Source organism: Chrysemys picta, chromosome 13, assembly GCF_011386835.1.
Source record: "Chrysemys picta bellii isolate R12L10 chromosome 13, ASM1138683v2, whole genome shotgun sequence".
Taxonomy (NCBI): domain Eukaryota; kingdom Metazoa; phylum Chordata; order Testudines; family Emydidae; genus Chrysemys; species Chrysemys picta.
Window position 1 is genome coordinate 35,775,503 of NC_088803.1, and position 13,685 is coordinate 35,789,187.

The window sequence follows — 13,685 nt, forward strand, 5'->3', positions numbered from 1 at the left end:
GAGACGGGGCTGGCTGCGGGCAGGGGTGCGGGGCTGGTGTGGGGACGGGGTGCAGCAGAGGCAGCTGGAGCCCCGGCCCTTTAAATAGCCCCCGAGTCCCCCGCTATCCCAGGACTCTGGGGGCTATTTAAAGGGCCCAGGGCTCCCCTGCTTCTACCGCCCCGGCCCTTTAAATAGCCACGGGAGCCCTGGGGAAGCAGCGGGGCTCCAGCGGCTATTTAAAGGGCCGGGGCGGTAGAGGCAGCGGGAGTCCCGGACTTTTTAAATAGCCCCCAGAGTCCCGCAGCCCTACCCCAGGGCTCCAGCAGTGGGGGTCTGGTAGCAATTTAAAGGGCCTGGGGCTCCGGCCCCTGCTGGGAGCCCTAGGTCCTTTAAATTGTCCCCTGGGGAAGCCGGGCCACCCTGGTACAGCGCACCGGCTCTTGCCAGTACACCGTACCGGGGCTTGGGCCCGGGGCCCGATTCAGGGGAATTGGTTGAATTGGCCTAAAGCCGGCGCTGGTGGGGGTATGGCCACAGAGCCGCAGGGAGGGGAACCCTGAGGTGTGGGGGATGGGTGGGTACTGGGAGTTCCTCCTGAAGGGACGGGGGTTGGCCAAGGTCACTCAGCCCTGGGGTGTGGGAGGGGGACTGGCTGAGGGCACTCAGAGCCCCAGGAAGTGGGGGGGGGCTGAGGGGAGGGACTGGCCAGGGGCACTCAGAGCTCGGGGGAGGGGCTGTCCGGGGGGGCGGGCACTCACAGCCCCAGGAGATGGGTGGGGGAGGGGCACACAGGATTTCAGATATTTCCTGGCAGTGAAGAGCTGCTGGCGGCAGGGAGGAGCCAGCCGTGACAATCCCCACTTGGGATCCCTGGCTGGGCTAGTGGCTATGGGGGCCCGTGGCCAAGCTGCAGCGGAAGGTGACCTGAAGGAAATGCCTCGGCCTCCGGCTAGGAAGGGCCTGGGCCAGACAATGACCCACCGCGCAGTGTCCCAGCTCCCTGCCCCACACCTGCGGGGCACGGCCCCTCCTCTGTAGGGAGGTTGGCATGTACCTTAGTGCTGCTTCCTCCATCCCCAAAGGCCTCTCCCAGCCAGTCTCTGGCAACCTCTGCCGTTCAATACGCACATTACCTTGCTGTGACATACCGGGGGGGGGGGACCCCCTCGGGGATGGGGGGGCTGTCACACAGCTGGGCAATTTAACCCGGCTGGGCCGGGGTGACTGTCTCCCTGGAGCTGGAGTCTCAGCCCAGGTGTCTCTCTGCCCTTCCCCCAAGTCGCCCCCCCCACAAGGTGGGAGCGCCCCACGTTGCGTTCCAGCCCCACATTCACACCCACAAGTGCTGGTGGGTTCCAATCCCAGCTGAACACGCCCACCCGGCCCTAGTGGGGCCCAGCGCTGCCCCACAGACCCTCTGGCTCTCCGAGCCCGCTCTTACCCATCACCGCAGCACGTCTGGCTCAGGCTGAACACTGCTCCTCTGTGCAGAGAGGCTGGCACTTCTCGCTCCTGCCGTACGAGGGGCAGGTGCTGCTACCGACTGCTCCCCCTAACCCCCGCCCTGCTGCGTTCTGGGAATGCTGCCCTGCTGTGGAGCTCTCAGGTGTCTTGAACTGGAATTTGTTTGGAGAGAAACTGCTAAGGAGCCTTATCAGCCCCGAGCAGAGAGTACCTGGGAGCCTGCATCTCCTGTTTGTCAGCTATCGTTCACTTGGCAGCTTGAACTCCGATTTCTAACACAGCATTTTGCTCTGGCCTATTGTGGTTCTCATGTCCGGGGGCGCCTTGGCCCCTGGTATCAGGAGCGGTGCTAAGGAGGCTGCTTTTCAAAGGTCCTTAAGTAGGGTTGTCAACTTTCTACTTGCACAAAACCAAACACCCTTGACCCAACCCCTTTCATGCCCTTCCCCAAGGCCCCACCCCCACTCACTCCAGCCCAGCCCAGCTCCCTCAGTCGCTCGCTCTCACACCCTCACTCACTTTCACTGGGCTGGGGCTGGGGGTTGGAGTGCAGGGAGGGGTGAGGGCTCCGGTGGGGATGTGGGCTCTGGGACTGGGCTGGAGATTAGGGGTTTGGGGTGCCAGAGGGGGATCCGGGCTGGGGCAGAGGGTTGGGGTGCGGACTCTAGGAGGGAGTTTGATGGGGAGAGGGCAGTGATACAGAGCGATCTGGCTCATTCAGCCAGCTGGACCCATTCAAAGAAAACAAGTTTGAGCAGAGCCCAATGCAAGGTCCTATGCTTGGCAACAAGGCATGCCGGCCACACCTCCAGAATGGGGACGTGTATCCAGGAAAGCAGTGACTCTGAAATGGATTTAGGGGCCAGAGTGGAAAAGCCACTCAACATGAGCTCCCAGTGTGATGCTGTGGTGAACAGGGCTAAAGCCATCATTAGACGTAGGAGCAGAGCCGTGAGTAGGATAGGGAGGTGACATAGCAGCAGTGAGACTGCTATTGGAATACTGCCTCCAGTGTTGGTGTCCTCCTTTGAAAAAGATGGTCCTAGAAATTGGAGCTGGGCAGCAAAGAGCCACCAAATGTTCTGAGGGCTGGAGAAAAATGCCTTCTAGTGAGCTATTGAAAGAGCTCAACCTGTTTAGCTTATCAAAAGAAGATTGAAAGGTGACTTCACTGAAGTGTTGAAGTGCCTTAATGGAGAGAAAATATTGGGTATTAAATCTTTAATCGAGCAGAGAAAGGCAGAACAAGACCCAATGGCTGGAAGGTGAAAAGAGACAAATTCCTATGACAAATAAGGCACAAATATTCAACAGCGAGGATGATTGAACACAGGAAGAAGCTACCATGGAAAGTGGTGGATTCTCCATCTCTTGATGTCATTAATAAAGACTAGATGCCTTTCCGGAATGTGTTTGCCCCAAAAGTAGCTATTGTGGTAGACAGGAGGCCTGTGATATGCAGGGGGTCAGATTAGATGCTCTAACTGTCTCTTCTGCCCATAAAATCTACTCATTTCTGAGAAACCGAGTGTAGCATTGGGAGCAGCTTGTGATGTTTTACTGTCTAGCCGGCTTGCTTCCTAGAATGAACACTCATTGAGCGGGGTGATCCACAGAGAGTAGCTCAAACCTCCAAAGTGTCTGCCCTGTGGCAGGACATTAGCACTGCAGGGGAGGGGTGGGTGTGGCAGTGACATCACAAAGGCCTTTTGCAGGATTTCAGCCTATTGGCCAAGGGTGTAGGGGAGGTGGTGACCTCACAGAGGGATGCTGACATCAGCCAGGCAGGACAGGGGCGCAGGGCCAGGGAAACCTCAGAGACCCCTGTGGCTTTGCTTCAGCAAGTCTCCTTCTCGAGATCTCTCTTTGAGGTCTGAGAGAGTATTATGGGTCACGTACGTGAGCACCAGGAGGAACCTCTTTTGAGTTTTCTCCTTTCTTTTTACTGATTTCACTAGAAAACTGACGTCCCTGTTTAGAAGGTAAGAGCCTCTGAGAGGTTTGGAACCAGTTCAGTCTGATGCATCTGGCGCCAGCTGAATTTTAGGCATGGAAAACACTAGCTTAAGGTGGCCAAATTTTATTCCCCACCTGGGATTTTGTCCCTTAGAATCTCTGGGGACATTAAGGTTTGTCCTTTTTCTTTTACCTTTTCCTCCATCCCTCCCTCCTTTCTCTTCATCTCTTACTTCTTTTGTCTGTTCCCCTGTTCCCCTCCCACCACCAGGAGGGGTGTGTGTGTGTCGTGGGGGTTGCTCCACAACTCCCATTGTGGGAGGTCCACCGAAAAATGTGGGGCTGAAATAGTGCTCAGACAGTGATCCCCAGCTGTGACCTGGGCCATCCTTTGGGCTCTCTGGTGAGAACCCTCATCCTCCCGCCCCTCGGTCTCTACCCTGATTGGCTGAGCAGGGCGTTATTGACAGGGAGGAGACTCAGGTCCCTGTTGTTTTCTTTTAAGACCAAGTAAATAGTCATAACCAGTCATATGTTCGACAAATTTTGCTGCTTCTCTGCAGTTCATTATTTTCTCTACCATTCCAGTTCTCTTAAAATACTTGCTGAATAATTACTATGAACTCTTGCTGGTCTGGAACTCACTTGAGAGCACTTTATTCAGGTCATTCAATGTCTGAAATTCAAGATCCGATGGTTAGTTTGAAAATCAGGGCTCTTGGGTCCTATTCCCAACTCTGCCACGGACTGGCTGTGTGACCTAAGAGAAGTCAATTCTCCTTTCTCAGCCTTAGCTTCTCCCTCTTTCAAGTAGGGATAACAATCCGCTCCTACCTACCTCCCGACAGGTGGAGGATGGGGATCTATTGGAGAGCGTCACTAGGAGCAGTGCATAAGATGAGGTGTCCTATCATGTTTACTCAGATCAGATTATGACATAATAGAATGGCTGAAATAGTCTATTTTATTTGTATTTTATTATGTCGCAATTGTTAAGAGCAGCAACTACTTAGCTCAGACTGAAACATCTTATCTAATTTTTGAGATCTAAGTGTCTCCTCTTTGTGTGCGACGAGACAAACACGTACTCCTGTTCTTTTTGTGACACAGAAGATGCTTTTGTTTTGCAACAAAATATTTTTGCAAAGAATTTTCATGCCACTTGATATGATTTCAAGAAAGAAACTGGTTTAGTTTGAATGGGATTTTCGGACAGAAACGGTTTCAATGAAATTTCCCCACCATCTCGATTCCTGGGCTCTATCCCTGTCTTTGGGGGGTTTGCTGTCTGTTAGAACAGGAGTCTGATTTGGATAGGGATAGAGACCTCTTTAATGTTTTTAATGAAGTAAATACTAATGGCAATTGTGTGATCATGGGAGACTTTAACTTCCCAGATATAGACTGGAGGACAAGTGCTAGTAATATAATAGGGCTCAGATTTTCCTAGATGTGATAGCTGATGGATTCCTTCACCAAGTAGTTGAAGAACCAACAAGAGGGGATGCCATTTTAGATTTGGTGTGGGTAGTGAGGATCTCTTAGAAGAAATGGTTGTAGGGGACAGCCTTGGTTTGAGCGATCATGAGCTAATTCAGTTTAAACTAAATGGAAGGGTAAACAAAAATAGATCTGTGACTAGGGTTTTTGATTTCAAAAGGGCTAACTTTAAAAAATTAAGGAAATTAGATAGGGAAGTGGATTGGACTGAAGGACTTGTGGATCTAAAGGCGGAGAAGGCCTGGAATTACTTCAAGTCAAAGTTGCAGAAACTATCAGAAGCCTGCATCCCAAGAAAGGGGGGGAAATTCATAGGCAGGAGTTGTAGACCAAGTTGGATGAGCAAGCATTTCAGAGAGATGATTAAGAAAAAGCAGAAAGCCTACAAGGAGTGGAAGATGGGCGGGGAGGGATAGCTCAGTGGTTTGAGCACTGGCCTGCTAAACCCAGGGTGGTTGTGAGTTCAATCCTTGAGGGGGCCACTTAGGGATCTGGGGCAAAATCAGTACTTGGTCCTGCTAGTGAAGGCAGGGGGCTGGACTCAATGACCTTTCAAAGGTCCCTTCCAGTTCTAGGAGATAGGATATCTCCATTAATTTTAATTTAAATTTAAATTTAAAAATGGGCGTGATCAGCAAGGAAAGCTACCTTACTGAGGTCAGAACATGTAGGGATAAAGTGAGAAAGGCCGAAAGCCATGTAGAGTTGGACCTTGCAAAGGGAATTCAAACCAATAGTAAAAGGTTTTATAGCCATATAAATCAGAAGAAAATAAAGAAAGAAGAAGTGGGACCACTAAACACTGAGGATGGAGTGGAGGTTAAGGATAATCTAGGCATGGCCCAATGTCTAAACAAATACTTTGCCTCAGTCTTTCAGAGGCTAATGAGGAGCTTAGGGATAATGGTAGGATGACAAATGGGAATGAGGATATGGAGGTAGATATTACCACATCTGAGTTAGAAGTCAAACTCGAACAGCTTAATGGGACTAAATTGGGGGGCCCAGATAATCTTCATCCAAGAATATTAAAAGAACCGGCACATGAAATTGCAAACCCATTAGCAAGAATTTTTAATGAATCTGTAAACTCAGGGGTTGTACCGTATGACTGGAGAATTGCTAACATAGTTCCTAGCTTTAAGAAAGGGAAAAAACGTGATCCGGCTAACTACAGGCCTGTTAGTTTGACATCTGTAGTATGCAAGGTCTCAGAAAATGTTTTGAAGGAGAAAGTAGTTAAGGACATTGAGGTCAATGGTAATTGGGACAAAATACAACATGGCTTTACAAAAGGTAGATCGTGCCAAACCAACCTGATCTCCTTCTTTGAGAAGGTAACAGATTTTTTAGACAAAGGAAATGCAGTGGATCTAATTTACTTCGATTTCAGTAAGGCATTTGATACGGTTCCACATGGGGAATTATTAGCTAAATTGGAAAAGATGAGGATCAATATGAAAATTGAAAGGTGGATAAGGAACTGGTTAAAGGGGAGACTACAACGGGTCATACTGAAAGGTGAACTGTCAGGCTGGAGGGAGGTTACTAGTGGAGTTCTTATATTATGGGAACAAGTAAATAACTTTTCCTTATTCACTTTCTCCACATCACTCATGATTTCATATACCTCTATCATATCCCCCCATAGTCTCCTCTTTTCCAAGCTGAAAAGTCCTAGCCTCTTTAATCTCTCCTCATATGGGACCCCTTCCAAACCTCTAATCATTTTAATTGCCCTTCTCTGAACCTTTTCTAATGCCAGTATATCTTTTTTGAGATGAGGAGACCACATCTGTACACAGTATTCAAGATGTGGGTGTACCATGGATTTATATAAGGGCAATAAGATATTCTCCGTCTCATTCTCTATCCCCCTTTTAATGATTCCTAACATCCTGTTTGCTTTTTTGACTGCCGCTGCACACTGCGTGGAAGTCTTCAGAGAACTATCCACGATGACTCCAAGATCTTTTTCCTGATTCGTTGTAGCTAAATTAGCCCCCATCATATTGTATGTATAGTTGGGGTTATTTTTCCCAATGTGCATTACTTTACGTTGTCCACATTAAATTTCATTTGCCATTTTGTTGCCCAATCACTTAGTTTTGTGAGAGCTTTTTGAAGTTCTTCACAGTCTGCTTTGGTCTTAACTATCTTGAGCACTTTAGTATCATCTGCAAACTTTGCCACCTCACTTTTTACCCCTTTCTCCAGATCATTTATGAATAAGTTGAATAGCATTGGTCCTAGGACTGACCCTTGGGGAACACCACTAGTTACCCCTCTCCATTCTGAAAATTTACCATTTATTCCTTCCCTTTGTTCCCTTTCTTTTAACCAGTTCTCAATTCATGAAAGGATCTTCCCTCTTATCCCATGACAACTTAATTTACATAAGACCCTTTGGTGAGGGACCTTGTCAAATGCTTTCTGGAAATCTAAGTACACTATATCCACTGGATCCCCCTTGTCCACATGTTTGTTGACCCCTTCAAAGAACTCTAATAGATTAGTAAGACACGATTTCCCTTTACCTAAACTATGTTGACTTTTGCCCAACAATTTATGTTCTTCTATGTGTCTGACAATTTTATTCTTTACAATTGTTTCAACTAATTTGCCCGGTACTGACATTAGACTTACTGGTCCGTAATTGCCGAGATCACCAATAGTGCCCTTTTTAAATATTGGTGTTACATTAGCTATCTTCCAGTCATGGATACAGAAGCTGATTTAAAGGACAAGTTACAAACAATAATTAGTAGTTCCGCAATTTCACATCTGAGTTCTTTCAGAACTCTTGGGTGAATGCCATCTGGTCCCAGTGACTTATCAGTTAATTCCAAAACCTCCTCTAGTAACACCGCAATCTGTGACAATTCATGAGATTTGTCACCTACAAATACTGGCTGAGGTTTGGGAATGGCTGGAAGGTGAAAAGAGACAAATTCTTATGACAAATAAGGCACAAATATTCAACAGCGAGGATGATTGACCTCAGGAAGAAGCTACCAAGAAAAGTGGTGGATTCTCCGTCTCTTGATGTCATTTAATAAAGACTAGATGCCTTTCTGGAATGTGTTTACCCCAACAGTAGCTATTGTGGTAGACAGGAGGCCTGTGATATGCAGGGGGTCAGATTAGATGCTCTAACTGTCTCTTCTGCCCATAAAGTCTACTCATTTCTGAGAAACCGAGTGTAGTATTGGGAGCAGCTTGTGATGTTTTACTGTCTAGCCGGCTTGCTTCCTAGAATGAACACTCATGGAGCGGGGTGATCCACAGGGAGTAGCTCAAACCTCCAAAGTGTCTGGCCTGTGGCAGAACATTAGCACTGCAGGGGAGGGGTGGGTGTGGCAGTGACATCACAAAGGCCTTTTGCAGGATTTCAGCCTATTGGTCAAAGGTGCTGGGGAGGTGGTGACCTCACAGAGAGATGCTGACATCAGCCAGGCAGGACAGGGGCGCAGGGCCAGGGAAACCTCAGAGTCCCCTGTAGCTTTGCTTCAGCAAGTCTCCTTCTCGAGGTCTCTCTCTTTGAGGACTGAGAGAGTATTTAGGTTCACGTATATGAGCGCCAGGAGGAACCTCTTTTGAGTTTTCTCTTTTGTTTTTCCTGATTTTACTAGAAAACAGACATCCCTGTTTAGAAGGTAAGAGCCTCCGAGAGGTTTGGAACCTGTTCAGTCTGATGCATCTGGCGCCAGCTGAATTCTAGGCATGGAAAACACTAGCTTAAGGTGGTCGAATTTTATTCCCCACCTGGGATTTTGTCCCTTAGAATCACTGGGGACATTAGGGTTTGTCCTTTTTGTTTTACCTTTTCCTCCATCCCTCCCTCCTTTCTCTTCATCTCTTACATCTTCTGTCCTTTCCTCTGTTCCCCTCCCACCACCAGGAAGACTCTGTGTGTGTGTCGTGGGGGGTGCTCTGCAATGGGAACAGGGACAATTCTCCAACTTTGGGCAGTCGAGAGCCTCGGTGAGATAAGGGGCGTTAAAGCCCTTTGTGAAGGAGAAAGGGGAGTTTCACGGTGTTGAGCACCAAGGAATTCTAAACTTTGCTAAAACATCTAGTCTGCAGAAACCAGAAATGGTCGGGGCCACATTGTAACCATTGTCTTTTTTAAAGCCCATTGAGGGATGTGAGTCCCACCTTTTTAGGTATCTGGGGTGCTGGGAGGAGAGAAGAGGTGCCTGTCTCCATTTTATGGCCTCAACAAACTAAGTGCTGTGCCCCAGTTCTCGTCAGAGATCCCTGAAAAAGAACGTCTTCCCATCCATTAACATACCTGGAAAGATACTGGAACTCCTTATTAAACAATCAGTTTGTCAGCACCTACAGGACAATTTGGTTCTTAGGACTAGTGAGCATGGACTTGTCAAGAACAAATCATTCCAAACCAATCCTAGCTCCTTCTTTGGCAGGGTTACGGGCCTAGTGGAGGTGGGTAAACAGTAGATGTGATCCATCTTGGTGTTAATAAGGACATTCTCACAAACAAACTAGGGAGATGTGGTCTAGATGCAATTAGCATAATATGTGTGCACAGATGCTTGCAAGCCCGTACTCCAACAGCCCAGAACCAAACAGCAGGAAGCAGATCATGCAATGAACTCCTGCCAGTGCGTGTAGATTGCATTACATGCACCCCTATGGTGGGAGGAGGAGCTGCTCTGGCTGGGGCAGGGATGGGGAGGGACCAAACAGGCTGGTTAGTCAGAGGCTGCCTTGACCCCAGACTCACGCCCGCTCCCCGCTCGGTTCCAGGATGGCCAGGCTCCTGAGGATGTTCAGGAAGAAGGCTCTGCAGGTGGCCCCAGAGCCTGAGGGAAGCAGCTGCCATCTTCCCCAGGAGCACAGCGGCTCCTCCGTCCCCACTGGCGGGGAAGGAGCTCCCGGCCAGGCCAGGAGGTGGGAATACCCCGTCTTCTGGCGGAGAAAACCCGCTCCCAGCGCAGACGCCGAGGTGGGAGAGGCCAGGTCGAAATGGAGCTGGGCCAGGCTGCGGCTGGGCAGGCAGGACCCAGCGCAGGAGGGGAGCCGGGCAGGGTGACTCTGGGGCATGTTGTGTGGGCAGCAGCGGCCCCAGGAGCCCAGCCCTGATTCCCAGCAGGAGGCATCGCCCTGCCCGGTCACTGAGGACCTTCCAGCCTCCCCAGGGCAGGAGGTGGAGGATCCCTGTCCCACCACCAGCAGCTCGGCCCGCTCCCCATGGGACAGCAGCAGTGCCTGGGACTCGGGCAGCAGCGAGGCCGAAGGGCGCCGCTGCTTTGTTATAGGTGAGGAGTCAGGCTGGGCTCAGAGAGAGGTGAGGGCGGGGCTGTGAACACCCTGGGCCCAGGCCCTCGATCAGTGCTATGGGGGCGGGTCCCCAGCCCAGGGGTCTGGCTTGAGCCACATGAACCCCACTAACACTAGATGCTGCCACTTTGGTCCTTGGTGCTCCAGTTGGGGGGAGGCACCTCCCAGGGAGTCCAGGACAGCGTGGGGGGGTCTCTTTGCTATGGGCTCCTGAAGGAGTTGGGGGCTGAAGGCATCACTGAGAGGGGGGAGTGTGGGGCCCGATCTGCCCTGGGTCCCGGAGGTGGGAAGGGGACACATTGCCCCATCGTGCCCCTGTCCTTCCCGCAAGTGGCAGCAGGCGTCACCCTGTCCCCTTCTCTCCCTGGTGCAGGGACCCCCAGGGACTCAGGGGACGAGGAGGAGGAATGGGTGGACGTGGCCACAGAGGAGGCTGCTCTCAATAACAGCCGAGAGCAGCTCCAAGGCGGAGAAAAGGTACAAACGTACCCCAGCTGTACTGGAACCGAGACTGTCCTGCCCCTTCCCAGCACCTGACCCCCTGCAGAGGGTCTTGTCCCTGATGATCCACCAGCCCTAATGGGGACCTTTCTCCTCCATGATCTGGGACCCCAGAGGTGGGGGTGTCTGTCACACACCAGCCGGGTCTCCTCCCCCCACAGGCACTGTCCCAGTTCCTGACCCTGCTTGTGGTGGAGTGGTGGGTGATTTGGACAATGGGCGGGTCCCCACTATCCCCCATTCAGGCCTGAGTCCTGCAGCTGCTGTGTGGGGGCAGGGAGGTCCCTGGCTAACTGTCTCTCTCTCCCCTAACCCCACTCCTGGTGGGTGCAGGAGGAGGCCCAGCAGCTTGTGTTCCTGCACGCCATCCACCCCGCGTCTCGCTGCACAGCAGAGAGGGCAGGACACAGTGGAGCCGCACTGCTGCAAGGCGGCTGTGGCGGAGAGGATTGTGGTGAGCGAGACACGGTGCCCAGCAGCTGGAGGAAAGACAGAGACCTGGGAGGGGCAGGGGTCTCCCCAGGCCAATGGATGGGGGATTGTTGGTGCTGGAGGGGCAGCAGAGGGCAGGGATTGCTGGGGCTGAAGACTGGGGAGAAGAGACGGGAGAAACTCGGAGAGTGGTCACTATTGGGCAGGAATCGGAGGAGCGGGGGGCAGGTGGGGGGATCCTGCTGGCTGTGTGGGGCCCTGGCTGTGTAATCTCCTCACTGAGAAGTGTCAGTGTGGCCCGAATCTCACACGCTCCTTTGTCTCCGTTGGGTCTCACAGGAGCTCATTGAGGAGCTGCCTGATAACTCTCCACCCGGCGCCGTCCTCGCTAACTCCCTGATTGCTGTGGGCAACCTCAGGCACCGAGACCCTCCGGCCCGGTTCCCCTAACCCCAGTGCTGCTCAGGCCCAGGGCTGGGAGTCACTGCCCCTCCCACTCCCAGGTCACCGCCCAAGGGTGGCTCCTCTGGCAGAGGTGGGGGGAAGGTTCACTCTCTCCTGGCTGGGCTGTTCTTTTCACTCCAGTAACATTGCAACGGCTTTGGGGAGAGGCTCACACCCAGGATCAGATACAGGAGGGGCAGCAGGGTCCAGGGAACAGGTGCTATTCCTGCCCTGCCACTGTCTGTCTGAGAAACCTTGGCCTTGTCATTCCCTGGCTCGGTGCCTCAGTTTCCATTCTCGCCAGCCTGTGCCTATTTCCCTGCAGTTTCACCTGCATGTTGGTGCCAGTCCCATGCCCGCACTGCACAGTCTAATGCCGGCTCCTCTCTCTTGCCAGCACCATGACACCTGCCCTGGAGCCAGAGCTGGAGACCCACCTCCTCCGAGCTGCCCTGCATGCCGTCTTCACCCTGGGCATGGAGAAGGACACCACCCAAGTGCAGGTAGATCAGCTAAAGTCATGGATTGAAGAGCCAGCTGTCATCCTGCCATGAATCCTGGCTAATTGCCTGCAGTGGGATGTGAATGAGAGAGGCCAGGATATGTGTTTGGGGGTCTCACCAGTGCTTCCCAGAGACCCCACTTCCCATCCTGTGGCAGGTGTAGCCCCAGTTTCCCTAACTCTGACCCATGGCTCTCCCTTGCTTTCAGGATCTGCCTAGGGTCTTGCCAGACCTCCTGGACGCCATGCTGGGGAACCTGCTGGCAGAGTCCCCAGACACCGACAGGCTCCAGTACATCTTGGAGGTGAGCCCGATGAGAGGGGTGGGGGCAATTTTACCTTCACTCTTAGATCCATTTTCCAGTCTGTCCTCCTAGCTGAGCCCCCAGTGGGCATCCTTGGTCAGGGCAGTCAGTGCAATGCAGTGTCAGGCCCTTCCTCCTTAAAGGACAGAGGAAGGAGCTGGGACTTCAAGCCAGAGTTCTGCCTGGTTGTGTTGAGCACTAACCACAGGGCCCCTGGCTGGCTTGGGGAGTGAGAGTCTGAACCCCTCCTGGGAGATCCAGAAGAGGGTCCTCAGAGAAGAGTCACAGGCTCCTTCCTAGAGAAACAGGAGGGCCCCAGAGAATCAGCCCGTCTCTCCGACGGGCCCTGAGATTTCTGAGGGGATTGTTCAGGAATCAGGAGTGCAGGGAGGATGGGACCAGCCCCGACACTGAACATTGTTCCAGTCTAGAGAGACAATGACAAGTTGTGACCTGCAGGATTCAAGAATCGTCCTGCGGGCAACAATCCCCTTCCAAAGCTCTGCAATCAATGAATCAGATATTCCACCCTGCGCACAATGTCTCAGCCCCCTGGGGATGGGTGTGTGTCTGTGCCCATTGATCCTGATCTGCCTCCTTTCCCCACAGCACATTAACTACTGGATCGTGTCCAGGGTGCCGCGAGAGAGAGCCAGGGCCGTTAAGAGCAGCACGGCCCTGCTCAGATTCACCATCACCCTCCCTGAGTTTGACATAAGTGACCTCTGACCCCAGCTTCCTGACTCCAGGCGTAGGTGATCTGGCTCCCACGGGCTGTAAGATCTGCTGCTGCAGGGGCTGTGGGTTAGGAGTGTTCCTCTTGGGGAGGCAGAGTCAGAGCAGAGAGTGAGCCTGGCTTGAGTCAAGTTCTTCTTGTCCTAGTTAAGTGGTGACTCTGGGCTTTTAAGGGGACTGTGCTCCAGGTTCATGCCTCCCTGTCATCCTGGAGCAGCTGGGGAAGCAAGTCCTCATGGAGGGCCCTGCCCACAGCCCTGTGCTCCAGGCTTCCTTGGGGGCTGACCCCGGCTGGAGGATGAGTCTCTCTATCTCTTTCTGTGTTCCACACCACGCCCTGCAATTCTGTTGGGCCGGGCACGCAGCGAGGACTCTGCCCACTGTGCAGCCACCAATGGGATTGGAAGGACACAAGCCCTGCAACCAGAAGGACAAATGTGTGTGTGTCTCTCTCCCTGTCACCTACTCCCTCCTGGGGGAAACCCAGCAGCTGATGGGGGACAAGGTGAGCAGCTGCATTAGACTCAGGAGATTGGGGCGGGGCCCAGGCCTCATTC

The 13,685-nt window shown here is 52.2% G+C and overlaps 1 long non-coding RNA gene across 1 annotated transcript; it reads left to right on the forward strand.

Annotated features, from left to right (window-relative positions):
• Positions 1-2,429: 2,429 nt before the first annotated feature.
• Positions 2,430-12,282, forward strand: LOC135975335 (uncharacterized). The gene is made up of 3 exons (XR_010592258.1): positions 2,430-10,686; positions 11,044-11,164; positions 11,984-12,282. It is a non-coding gene; the product is annotated as an uncharacterized LOC135975335 (long non-coding RNA).
• Positions 12,283-13,685: the final 1,403 nt, after the last annotated feature.